The sequence below is a fragment of the Diceros bicornis genome, chromosome 32, assembly GCF_020826845.1.
Source record: "Diceros bicornis minor isolate mBicDic1 chromosome 32, mDicBic1.mat.cur, whole genome shotgun sequence".
Taxonomy (NCBI): Eukaryota; Metazoa; Chordata; class Mammalia; order Perissodactyla; family Rhinocerotidae; genus Diceros; species Diceros bicornis.
The window spans coordinates 10,276,632-10,290,559 of record NC_080771.1 but is presented as its reverse complement, the minus strand read 5'-3'; the positions used below and the strand labels follow the sequence as shown (position 1 = coordinate 10,290,559).

The window sequence follows — 13,928 nt, the reverse complement described above, 5'->3', positions numbered from 1 at the left end:
GCTAATTTTCGGGAGTATATCCTTGAGGTTAGGAATCTTTTGTAACCTCCCAAGAGCCCTCTTTGAGCACACCTGAGTTTATGCTAATGCGGTGACTTGGGTGGGGGTGGCTAGATAGCCTTAGGATGGGGCTGGTGACCAGAAGACCAAGTGATTAGAGGGTTGGAACTTTCAGGCCCACACACTGACCTCTGGGAAGGGGAAGACGGGGGCTGCGGATTAAGCTCTATAAAAACTCTTGAACAGGGGCCGACCCAGTGGCGTAGTGGTCAGATTGGCGCACTCTGGTGGCCCAGCGTTCGTGGGTTCAGATCCTGGGCACGGACCTACACACCGCTCATCAAGCCGTGCTGAGGAGGCATCCCACATACAAAATAGAGGAGGACTGGCAGAGGTGTTAGCTCGGGGACAATCTTCCTTAGCAACAAGAGGAGGATTGGCAAGAGATGTTAGCTCAGGGTCAATCTTCCTCACCAAAAAAGAACCTAACTCTTGAGCAACGAGATCTGATGAGCTTCTGCATTAGCAAATGCACCTACATGCTGGGAGGGTGGTGCACTCCAGTTCCATGGGGACAGAAGCTCATGCACTCAGGACCCTTCCAGATCCTGCCCTATGTACTTCTTTTTTTTGTAAATTTATTTATTTAGTGTGTGAGTGTGAGTGTGTGAGTGTGAGTGTGTGTGTGTGTGTGTGTGTGTGTGTATGTGCGTGAAGATCAGCCCTGAGCTAACATCCATGCCAATCCTCCTCTTTTTGCTGAGGAAGACTGGCCCTGAGCTAACATCCCCTATGTACTTCTTAATCTGGCTGTTTATCTGCATCCTTTATAATAAACCGGTAAACATAAGTAAACGTTTCTCTTGAGTTCTGTGAACTGCTCTAGCAAATTAATCAAACTTGAGGAGAGGGTCGTGGGAATCAGTCCATCAGAAGCAGAGGCAGCAACCTGGACTTGCAATTGGTGTCTGAAGTTGGGGGCGGGGGGTGGGGGTGCCTTGTGGGACTGCGCCTTTAACCTGCGGGATCTGACGCTATCTCCAGGTAGACAGTGTCAGAACTGAGTTAAATGGTAAGTTACCCAGCTAGTGGCCAGAGAATCTAAGAACGGCTTAAAGTGTGGAAAACCCATACATCTGTGTCAGAAGTGAAGCAGTGCTGTAGTAGCGTAGTATGAGAGTAAAGCAAACACAGGAGGGTTTATTTGTCCCTTACAAGTAGATACTTAAATATCCAAACTGCTGAGCACTTCTAGACCATGTTTTTTTTGTGAGGAAGATCGGCCCTGAGCTAACATCTGCCAATCCTCCTCTTTTTTCTGAGGCAGACTGGGCCTGAGCTAACATCCATGCCCATCTTCCTCCATTTTATATGGGACGCTGCCACAGCATGGCGTGACAAGCAGTGCGTCGGTGCGCGCCCAGGATCCGAACACGCAAACCCCGGGCCACCAAAGCGGAGCGCGCGCACTTAACCACTTGCGCCACCGGGCCGGCCCCTCTAGACCATTTTAGATCAGTATCTCAAAGAGAGGCCCCTTCAGGATTTTGTAGGTGGTTTGATTCTTAGTCTCTTAGAATATTCATGCTTCTTGCATTAAAACGTCTACACATCTGTTTTCTGGTATTAATTATTAGTTCATTAGTTTCTTTTCTCAGAGCATCAGCCACAAGTAGAATATGTCTTTTCACCCGTCCAGTGCTTTGCGGACTCCCAAGTCGGGAACCACTGAGCGCTTTAAAGATCACTGGGTGATCCCTGAAATGCCTGTTACTCACTAGTCTTCTTGACTTAAGACCATGTTACTTCTAGAACATACTCCCGAAAATTAGCGCCTTCAGAGCCTCAAAGCTGACAGAAAACAAAGGAAAGTATGAGAGAGCCTCACAGCTGTCCATCCTAGACCTGTCTACCAAACTCCTTCCCAGTTTCTAGTCTTTGAGAGTGGGTGAGGGTCAGCAACTTCTGTAAAGGGCCAGATAGTGACTATTTTAGGCTTTGTGGGCCAGGCTGTCGCAACTACTCAACTCTGCTTGAAAGTGGATATGTAAACAAATGAGCATGGCTGTACTTTAACAAAACTTTAATCACGGCCACTCGAATTTGAATTTCATATAATTTTCACATGTCATGAAATACTCTTCTTTAGATATTTTTTTCAACAATTTAAAGATGTAAAAACTCTTCTTAGCTTATTTGGCCCACAGGTCAGAGTTTGCCAACCCCTAGTTTGCTAGGGTATCTGAGCTAGACCTGGTCCAGCGCTTCCTAAGCTATGTGCCCCTGGCCAAGCTACCCTCAGGAGGCCTCAGCAGTGAAAACACTGTTAGAGAAAGATAAAATGAGTGACACAATACGCCTGTTTCCCCTTCCTGCTTTAAGCTGTTTATCTGGAGAATATATTTGGGGGAAGGAATCTGTTTTGTAAATGATGAAATCTGTCCAGTAAATGTTCTTTTGACCTAACGCACAGAATGCTAGAGGGAACCCACTGCTCTGTCCAAGTACGATGCAATATATGAAACCCATTTTTCCCTAATTTTTCCTTTTCCTTATCACCCACAACCCAAACAGCCCAGTTACCCAAGAAACACAAGAGCTGAGAAAGAGATGAAAGGATAAAGACAAGGCCATTTGTTTTTCCGTTAGTGTTGAGGGACCCTCTCTCAATTCACCGACTTGCACAGGGAGATGACACCGACTACTTTCCCTGCAGAATTTCAATATACTCAAACAATACTTATTACCACTCACTCTGGAATTCTAATTTTACCTAATACCCAAATATTATCTCTTTCAACTATAAAGATCCTGCAATCTAACAAATGAGCATTTAGCACAGCTAAATATATATATATATATATTTTTTTTTTTGTGAGGAAGATCAGCCCTGAGCTAACAACCATGCTAATCCTCCTCTTTTTGCTGAGGAAGACTGGCCCTGAGCTAACATCTATTGCCAATCCTCCTCCTTTTTCTTCCCCAAAGCCCCAGTAGATAGTTGTACGTCATAGTTGCACATCCTTCTAGTTGCTGTATGTGGGACGCGGCCTCAGCATGGCCGGAGAAGCGGTGCGTCGGTGCACACCCGGGATCCAAACCCAGGCCGCCAGTAGTGGAGCACGTGCACTTAACCGCTAAGCCACGGGGCCGGCCCCACAGCTAAATATTTTTGGATGCTGTCGGGGGAAGTTTTATACACATCAGAGGAAATAACTGATGCAGCTACTTACAACTTTTTTCTTCAAAATGTACAACTAATAATGTTATTCCTTTCTGCAATTATTTTTAAAAGTTTTAATGTGACAGTAAAATAAATTCAAAAAAATATTTAAACAGAATAGGTATACAGGAAAAGACTGGACTTTGAACCCACACACCTGGTTCAAATCCAGAATGTTCACTTACTAGCTGAAGGTGGGTCGATTTACCCCTGGGATAAAACCCAAATCTCTCCTCTCAATTTCCTCATCTATAACAAGGAGAAGATGGGGCTGGCCGGCATAGTGGTTAAGTGCGCGCGCTCCACTTCGGTGGCCTGGGGTTCGCAGGTTTGGATCTCCGGCGTGGACATATGCACCACTTATCAAGCCATGCTGTGGCAGCGTCTCACAGATAAAGTAGAGGCAGATGGGCACAGATGTTAGCTCAGGGCCAGTCTTCTTCAGGAAAAGAGAGGAGGATTGCCAACAGAGATTAGCTCAGGGCTAATCTTCCTCACACACAAAAAAAGATGATAATCCCTACCTACTTCAAGGAGTTGATGATACACAGAAAGTATTTCATAAACTCTACTGATTTCTATCACTGTAAAATGCTATTTTAGCTTTTTTCCAAAGTTGCCAATTTGGCAACATCTTGTCATTTAATTATGAACATCTCTTTTTCAAAAAATCTTCTAGTAAATATGTGATGCTAAATTATAACTTCTTTAATCACAACTTCAGATCATTCAGTAAGAACTTCCGGAAGACAGTTACAATTTTAAATATACATTATATTCCCCACTATCAAATATGCTTTTTATTATAACTCCAAATTTCCACAATGAAAGTGTGACTCAAAAGAAATTTAGCTTTTAATTTCAAGTGGAAATCTTGCCCTCGAATCTTCTTATTCATTAGACTGTAACAGGATTAAAACACAACAGTGTTCAATATTCAACAACAAAGATGAAATGAGTCAAGTCTTACTCGAGGTATCAAAAATTTAAGACTGGTTCTGTATTCTCCTGTCCTCTTCTGAATACATAAACTATGGTCAGATGACAATCTCATTCTACTTTTTACTGTATCTGCCAGCTGTCAATTATAACAACAACCAAAAAGAAAATTATATCTTAACAGATACTATTGTTTCAGATGCCTCTGGAAGACGAGGAAAAGGATGACAAAAAAAATCTGTTGTTGGATATTTCTTTATAGTCCTGTGAGACTAAGTAAAAGAGATTAGACCTAATCATTATTCAGAAGGTAGACTTCTGGAGAAAACAAAGAACTAAAATAAATTATCCTAGACAGAAAAGAAATTAAAGACCTGCGTGATTCAGTACTAGTACTGATCTGGATGATTCAGTGTTTGCAGTAAGCAATGTGCAGTATCAGCTTTCCTGATACATAAAATATCACTTGTATTATTTCATCTTCAGTGAGCAGAGGAGCAGCCTGGCATCACAGAAACAGAAAGTATCCACATAGGTTACTTTCTCGTCAACTCTCAGCTGTGCACCGGGTAGCAGCTGGGCCTGGGTGGAGAACTGTGGGCCCCAGCCTGGCTTTGCCCCACATCAGCCCTCTGACCCTGGGACTCGCACGTCTCCCTCTCTGAATCCCAGTTTCACCATGAGTGAGATGAAGGGGTTGGCTCAGGGCCTGCCCACCATTAAGAATCTACAACGTGGGGTATTTCAATTCGGACTTTAAACTCACTTAATGTGTCCTCAGAAGGAGCAGCTCCATTTTAGTGGTGATGGAAATTATCTGTATCCAGAACCTTAGGAATGACACTGGCCCCACCTTACAACTGGCACAAACAGGGCCAGATCACCAAGCCTGCCTCCAAAAGGTCTTGGGCTCTGGCTCTTCTCCCTCAACCAAGTGTTCTCAACTGGGGAAAAATTTGTCCCCCCAGGGGTCACTGGCAACGCCTAGATAATTTTTGGTTGTCACAACTGAGGAAGGGGGGCCACAGGCTACTGACATATAGAGGGTAGAGGCAACGGGTGCTGTTAAACATCATACAATGCACATCATAGCCTCCACAACAAAGAATTATCCAGCTCAGAGCCAGCCCCGGTGGCCTAGTGGTTAAGTTTGTCACGCTCTGCTTCAGCAGCCTGGGTTCAGTTCCTGAGCTCGGACCTAAACCACTCGTCTGTCAGTGGCCATACTGTGGTGGTGGCTCACATACAAAAAAAAGAGGAAGACTGGCTGCTGATGTTAGCTCAGGGCGAATCTTCCTCAGCAAAACAAAACAAAAAAAAAAGAATTATGCAGCCCAAAATAACAATAGTGCTGAGGCTGAGAAACCCTGCTACACACCAAGGAAGGCTTCTTGTCCTGAGGGTCATGATACCAGCATCAAAGGCACTAGGAACCCCTGGAAGTATATGAATACTTCTGTTTTAATATAAGAAAAGCACTACACTTTTTATCAGATTCTATCAAAGGTCTGAGCCTCACCCACACCCCCCCCCCCCCAAAATCTTAACGCCACGTATACACAGAATTATATGGGATACCATTTGGGATTTTTATCCTGGTATATTCATACCCTGGCGTACCATACAGCAACGGAGAAGATCAAACTACAGCTACATGGAACAAGAGGATAAATTTCACAAATGATGAACTAAAGCAGCCAAATACAAAAAAAACGACATGATGAGGGGCTAGCCCCATGGCGTACTGGTTACCTGCACGCGCTCCGCTGCTGGTGGCCCAGGTTCGATCCCGGGCGTGCACAGATGCATTGCTTGTCAGGCCATCGCTTGTGGTGGCCTCCCATATAAAACGGAGGAAGATGGGCACAGATGCCCAGGGCCAGTCTTCCTCAGCAAAATGAGGAGGATTGGCGCGGATGTTAGCTCAGGGTCGATCTTCCTCACTCTCTCACACACACACACACACATACACACACACAAAGAGGACATGATGCATGATTCCATTTATATGGATTTTAAGAACAGAAAAAATTAACCTACGATGCTAGAAATCAGAACACTGGTTATCCTGATGGGGGGGTGGTGATTGGGAGGGAGCACAACAGAACTTTCCGGGTGCTACGGACTGAAATGTGTCCTTCCAAAAAACATAGGTTGAAGTCCTTAACTCCCATTGTGATGGTATGTGGAGAAGGGGCCCTTGAGAGGTAATTAGATTTAGATGAGATCATGAAGATGGGACCTTCATAACGGGATTAGTGTCCTACTAAGAAGAGACACCAGAGAGCTTGCTTCCTACCCCCCACCCCCACTCCGAATGAAGTCACCCAGGAAAGAACATGTGAGCACACAGCGAGATGGTGGCTCCTACAAGCCAGGAAGAGGGCTCTCACCAGAACCCAACCACGCTGGCACCCTGATCTCAGACTTCCAGCCTCCAGAACTGTGAGATAAACTTCTGTTGTTTAAGCCACTCAATCTACGGTATTTTGTAACGGTAGCCCAGGCTAAGGCACTGGGGTACTAGAAATGTTCTATATCTCAGTAGGGGTAGTGGTCACATGAGTGAATAAATGCGTAAAAATTCATTGAGCTATAACTCAAGGTTTGTTCACAGATAGTTTTTAAAAGAAATCACAAGAAACATGACATTAGCATAGCAAGAAACTTAATTTAGCATTATCTCTGGAAAGCAAAGCTAACGAGTTGGGAGGTTTCTACTTTTCATTTTATACTCTCTGTCAGTCTGAACTCTCTTCCATGAGTGTACGTGACCTTTTCTAATTTGTAATAACTTGTTAATTTTTAAACTGCTCTAAACGCCCTGCTTCAGACTGTTTGTCTCACCACTGCCCACGAATCCTCGATGGCAATGACTTGTCTAATCCACACCTCCACCCCTCTCCTTGCACTCACTCCAACCCCGAGTTTCCAGGCGCCGCCTGTGCATTTCCACTCAAGCATATCACTGCACACCCAGCTTGTCTCAAAACGCAGTTATCCACCCCCAACCCCAACCCCCACTACTGCCATCAGCTGCCCTCCCCAATTCCTCCTACCCTGTCTCCTAGCTTCTCTCTCTCAGGTTCTAACTCACCCTCCTCCTTTGCATCTGTGCATGACTTCAGATTGTTTATTTACAGGTATTCTCTGCTCTCCAGACTCAGAAACCAAACAGATGCAGACATGTTTTTTGAAAGCAGGTAGGTATTCCTCATTACCCAAACTATTGCTACTCCCTAACAAAAACTCAGGAAACCAAATACTATAGATTCAGATAACATGATATCCCTCTCTCTCCAAATTTGTTATCCAAACTCTCATTACCTAAACAGATTTAGATAGCAAGGGATATTTGTATTTTTGCAGTGTCTTCTAACTGTGGCATTTTTTTTCCGGCCTTACTGAGATATAACTGATATATAACATTGTTATGTTTATGATGTACAATGTGTTGATTTGAAAGATGTATATATTACCAAATGATTACCACAATAGGTTAGCCTAACTGTTGCTTCTATCCTCCTCACCATCACAGGAGGCCAGACTTCCATCCCTTTAAGCCCAAGTCTTGCTAGACGCTAGAACATGGTCTCCCTTTGTCTAGCCCCTCCCACTCCATGTCACTCTGCTCACTGTGGCCACCTCAATCTTTCCACCACCACTTTCCCTATGTTGCTCCCACCCAAAAGCCCTCACTGCCTCCCACTCACAGGGGTCCAGGTGAGGCACTGCTTTTGGCTAAACCCTGTGTGCCCGTTACCTGATGTGCTCTGTCCCCAGCCATCTTTGTGCACGCCTGCTCTGCGCCCTGGCTCACGTCATTTTTCTCAACCAGGAACATCCATCCACCTTCCACTGCACCCCTGAGATCCCACCAGCTCCTCCACTCTCTAGCTGGGTGACTTTGGGCAAGTTAATTACTCTCTCTGGGCCTCACCTGTAAGATGGAAAAATAATTGTACCTAATTCACCTGGTACACAGTAACCACTCAAAAAACATTAGCTGTTATGTTTACCACTAATTCAAGTCCTACCTGCCAAATGGTTTTCCTTGATACCCATCCCACAGAAATCTCCCCTCATCTAAATTCCTTCTACTTCATTCATTCGTTTTACACTTTTCCACGCAGCTGTCCTCAGTTTTTGTGCTCCACGGGGTTTCTGCAGCCCCCTTACTTCACTTTAGAGCTCTCGCAGAGCTACTTTCATCAATATGTAGTTGTTTATCACTGTTTTTGTTGTTTTTATGGGGTGAAGAGCATCGGGACCTCTTAGTTCGCCATCTTGCTCCTGTCACTCTCTTTTATTTGCCTTATAGTATTGTCTATTAATACCTAGATCCCTGCTCCCCCAAACAGCCTAAAGCTTAAGGCATTCTGTAGCTTTACATTTTTTCTATAACTCCAACAGTCTCCTCAAACAGTAGTTAGATCCTCAATACAGTCACTAACTGCAAGAATAACCCTCCACAAACCTTGCCAAAAATGTCTGATGACTCCTTATTTTCTGAATGCCTACGTTGGCCTCATAAGGTCCACCAAAGTTAGAGCCCCATCTTCCTTCCTTCCTTTAACAAATATTCATTAAGTATCCGCCATGCGCTGCATACTGTTTGTTCAAGGCACTGGGGATGAAGCTGTGGAAAAACCAGACAAGGTTCCCAGCCTCAAGGAGCTTATGTCTGTTAGGAGACAGACAATAAAATCCATAAACAAATAGACACATGATGCCAGGTTTGAAAAGTGCTACAAAGGAGATAAAACAAGGAAATGTGGTGGAGTGAAGAGTGGGGCTGCTTTAGCTGGAATGTTCTGAGAAGATACTTTTAAAAGGAAACCTTTGAGCAGAGACCTGAATGAAGTAAGGGGGTGAGCTATGTAGATATGTGGGGGAAGAACGTTCTTGCAGGGGAAACAGCAAATGCAAAAGCCCCAAGGGAGAAGTGTGTCTAGTATATTTGAAGATGAGCAGGAGGCCAACACAGCTGAAGCACACAGTCATGGGCAAGAGCAGTGGGAGAAGGGGCTGGGGCAGGGTCAGATTGTGTGGGCTTCACAGGTAAGCATCAGGTAAGGACTGTGGATTTTAGTCTCTGTGATGGGAGCTATGGAAGGGTTGGGCCTTCTCTAAGGCCCATTCCCACCTGTGTGGAGAACAGGCTGGGGGAGGAAGGGGACAAAGTAAGAACAGGGAGACCAGCCCAGATGTATAGTATTACATCTCTCACCCAGATGTAATACAGGAGAGCAGCGTGGACCAGGGTGACAGTGGTGGAAGAGACAAAAGTGGATCTGATTAATGTATGTATTTTAAGAATAGATTTCTTGTAGACATGAATCGCCGAGAGTGTGAGAGGAGAAAAGAAGTCAAGGCCAACGCCAAGGTTTTAGGCCTGAGTAACTCAGAGCATGAAGGTGCCATTTACTGAAATGAAGAAGACAGGGAAGGGAAGAGGTCTGGACACCAGAGGGCTGCCGTGAAGATGACATTAGCTTATACAAGTAAAGCCCGTGGCAGGGACTCGTGCAAAGCCAGAGCTCAGGAAGTGATGGTAGTCCTTTTCCCGAATTTCATTGGTTCCTTCTCCTAGAATTCAAGTCTCTCTTTTCCTAAAATAATTCCTCATCAATAGGGGAAACTGGGTGGTGGTACTGATAACTCCATACTATCTTGCATATTTTCTGTAAATCTAAAACAATTCTAAAATAAAAAACTAAAAAAAAATTCCTCAACCCCATGTCCTCCTCTAGCTCCCACTCTCTTCAGAGAGCCAGCCATCTTTTGTCACACCTCATTTATTTATCACCCACTGCAATCTAATTTCTGCTTGCCTCCCTCCCATTTCCTGAATTCCTCAACAGCCACCAATGACCTAATTGCCAAATCCAAGGGACTCTTTAATCCTTCCTTTCTCACAGCCTTTGACACCTGACCATTCCTTTCTTCCTGAAACTCACTCCTCCCTGGACTTGGAGACACCACCCTCTCCTGCTTCTCCAGCTCCTCCCTCTCTCAGCCTTTTCTGTTCTGGCTTCTTCATCTACCCTCCCCCCGCAAATGCCAAGCTTCTACCCTTGGACCTCCTCTTCTCACACTATATATTTCTCTGGATAAGATCCACCTCGGCCATGGCTTCAACTACAATCCCTACCAGTGGCTATTAATCTTCCAGACGGCCACAGACCTCTCTGAATCTGATGTTCACGTACACAGGTGCACACAACAGAATCACACACACACTCTTGAGGATGTGCTATCAGGAGGCTCAAAGCTGCCCTTCCCCAGAAAGTACATCCAAGAACCTCTGAGCACTATCCGGGCCCAGGCAAGGACCCTGATCTATCAAAACAAAGGTGACTCCCACATCTCTATGTTCAGCCCAACTCTCTCTCCGGAACCAGCATTTCCAACAGCCCACCTCACATCTACACCTGGAAGACCCATGGGAGCCTCAAACTACACATATCCCAAACCAAATTCCTCACTTCTCTCTCCTCTCAGCAGCCACCACCACTTCTTCCTCCTGGGTTCCCAGACTCTCTTGGTAAAACAATCAGCACCCACTCAATTCAGCCAGCAACCACCTGGGAGTCACCTCAGGCTCCCCTTCCTCTCCTTAACATCCAGCCAATCTCCAGGTCTACCTCTCAAACATTTTGTAAAGTTGAACCCTCATCTCTCTCGCCCCTATTCTGACTCGCATGCTTTTCGCCTGATTATCTCAACAGTCTAAGCCTTCTCATTCCTCTAACCCACCTTCCCCTGGGCAGGAGAGGTCTTTCTGAAATGCTCCCCTGCCTTAATCCTCTCAGGGACACCTTCCATCCCCTACAGGAGGAAGTGCTTGCACCTTGACACGGCTACACGGGGTGCCCTCCAAAGAACGGGCACTGCCACCCCTACCATCCTCATCTCTTACTGCCTTCCCCCCAAATATACCCTAGCAATTCACTACTCCTTGGGGTGCCTCATGCTGTTTCCTCCCTTCATACCCCTGCACATGCAGGTGCACACTCTGCTGTAACACATACCCAAACCTACCTTGTCACATGGGGGACTCCTATGTATGTTGCAAAGTCAGCTGGGGCAGTCCCACCTACCTCAAACCCCTCTCACACTATTCTGAACCTACTACTGTGCTTCTCCAGTGGAAGAGTTGTGATGATTTCTTGCCACATCTGTCTCTCTCTGCACATGGAGAATTCCTATAGGGTAAGGCCCACAGACTGCTCAACACTGAATCCTCAGCTGCTAAGAGGCATATAACAAGTAACAAATAAATATTTCCTGAATTAAAGCGACCTGTTCCCTGAACACACCTCAGGCCCTTACCTCCAGGTCTTTGCTCTCACTCCTCACTCTTCTTGGCATCTTTCCCTCTACCTTATTTTCTACTTCAGTCCATCAAGAAGCAGGTTCAGACATTCAAGTTCACTACATCTCCAGCTGATCCCACCTCAGGGTCTTTGTACTTGCTCTTCCCCTTCCAGAATGCTCCTGCCCCAGACATTCCCATGACTTGCTGTCTCATTTCAACCAGGTCTCTGTTCTGATATCCTTCTCCTTTAAAAAACAGTCCTGACACTACATTCTATACCTGTGTGTTTACTGCTGGTGGTGTCCTCCACAGGAACAACGGTTCAATGAGGGCAGGCCTGTCTCATTCACCACTGTATCCCCAAGCCTGTAACGGCGCCAGAAACATGCATTTATTTCATATTTATTGAGCACCTACTGTGTTCCAGATCTAGGTGCTGGGGATACACCAGGGAAAAAAACAGACAAAAAGCCCCCCTTCACATTCTAGAGGGGAAGACCAACAACACACAATATACGTAAGTAAAATATAAGTGCTAAGAACAACAACTAAAGCAGTAAAGGAAGGCAGGAAGTGGGGACAGCCTCACTAGGTGACCCCTGACTAAAAACCTCAAAGAAGTGAGGATGTAAACCACATAGATATTGAACTGCAGGCGCAAAGGCCCTGAGGCTGAAGCATGTCTGACATGCGGAAGGGGGGGGTAGCAGAAAAGGAGAGTGGGAAAGTAACAGTGGGTCAGATTATGTAAAGCCTTATAGCTCACTGTAAAGAGTTTGTCTTTAAACGAGGGACCCATTGGAGGATTTTTTGAGTAAAAGAGTGATACGATCTGACCTGTGTTTTAAAAGGATCCTTCTAGCTGCTGTGCTGAAGAGGGGCCAAGGCACCAGATGGGAGACTATTTCAATAATCCAGGTGAGAGGTGGTGGTGACTTGGCCCAGGGCGGCAATCATTGCAGGTGGAGTGAGACAGACAGCAGGGGCAAGGATGACTCAAAGGTTATTGGCCAAAGCCTTTTATATTACTGAGATGAGAAAAAACCAGCAAGAAGAGCAGTTTGGGAAGGGGGATGGGGGGGAGGGCTTGCTAGCCCTATCTTGACATCGTCAGTTTGAGTTCCCATCAACCATCCCAGTGGAGATATCAAGCAGGCAGCTGGCTGCAGGTGAAGGGAGAGAGCCAGGCTGGAGATATAAATATGAGATGTTAGCCTAATATGTAGGTATTTAAAACTATGAGCCTCGATGAGATTACCATGAATGAAATATGAAAACGTTCCAAACAAACGCACAAAGGAGAAGAGCGGAACGAAAGAAAAGCTACGATGCCCAAGGACACCCTCTCACGCCCCCAGACAGAATACTAAAGGTGACCCTCGTATGCTGAAAGACATTTCGGCCAAAACAGAAAAAAAAAAAACTCTCCTCACACCTGACAGAGGGGCAAACCCAGAGCAGCGGCTCTGTCAAAGGGTCGCCTAAACTTTGACCAAAGACCCCTGCGCTAAAAAACGAGACCCCGTAAACTTGGGCACTGTCTTTGCAGAAGGTGGGGTGCTGTGGGCCCGAGAAAGTGCAGGCCACCTGCGGGTTCTAATCACTAGCATCTCCCTGGATGGGGAAGAGCATTCCCCCGGATGCTGGTAGAGGAGCCAGGCCAAGGGCTGGGAGAGGCTCACAGCGTCGTCGCCCTCGCCCTAAAGACCCCTTCCCTCGGAGGGCAACACCTCCGGACAAGGTGTACCCCCGAGGGGCGAGCGAGCCAGCAGGGCGCGGTCGGCAGGTAACCAGAAGGTCGTGGTGGGGATGGTGGGCTCGCAGAGCAGGGGAAGGGTGGGGGCGTGGCGCGCCGCGGCAGAGCGCTCCAGCGCCGGGAGAGGGGAGTCGGGAGGCCCGGGCTCCGGACCCAGAACGAGGGCAGACGGAAGGCACTCCGGGGCGCGGCCCGCGCTATAACGGGGGGCGGTTCGCCAGGGCGCCGCGTCGCCGGCGTCACGCGTGCCCGGCTGCCATGAGGCGAACGGGAAGTGTGAGCAGCATGGCTCCGAGCGTGGGGACCCGGCTCCGCCCACGTCGGGGCCCGGGGTTCAAGGGCAAGTCCCGGGTCGAAGGACGCGGCCAGCTCACCCTTACCTGGCACCGCAGCCGCCTCCGCCGCTGGGGTCCCGGCCGGAGAACACCGCCGCCACTTCTCGCGCCGCTCGCCCGCGCTTCCTGATTGGCCGAGGCGGCCGCTCCCAGAAGCCCCCGCGCGGCGCGCCGCCAAATGAACTTTATGGAGACCTGTGGAGGAGGACAAGGACAAGGGCGGGGCTGGGGGCGGGGCCTGCGGCTGAGCAGTCACTCACGGCATGCCAGAGGCCACAGCCCTCACCCCTCCCACGTGGTTAGAGTCGGCCCTGCTTGGAGAAAGTGATTCCAGAACTGCCTGCAATGATTTCT

General features: G+C 47.1%; 1 protein-coding gene across 2 annotated transcripts in view; it reads right to left on the bottom strand.

The window, feature by feature from the left end:
• The window catches only part of NUP93 (nucleoporin 93), a 107,967-nt gene extending 94,254 nt beyond the window's left edge, over positions 1-13,713 (bottom strand). Inside the window, exons 1-2 of one of the 2 annotated variants that reach the window (XM_058527860.1) lie at positions 13,620-13,640; positions 11,763-11,849 (exon numbers count right to left, since the gene is read on the bottom strand). The gene's annotated coding sequence lies outside the window, so the exon portion shown is untranslated. Of the gene's footprint in view, positions 1-11,762; positions 11,850-13,619 lie in introns of both variants that reach the window. The other variant, XM_058527861.1, reaches the window with a different exon arrangement.
• Positions 13,714-13,928: the final 215 nt, after the last annotated feature.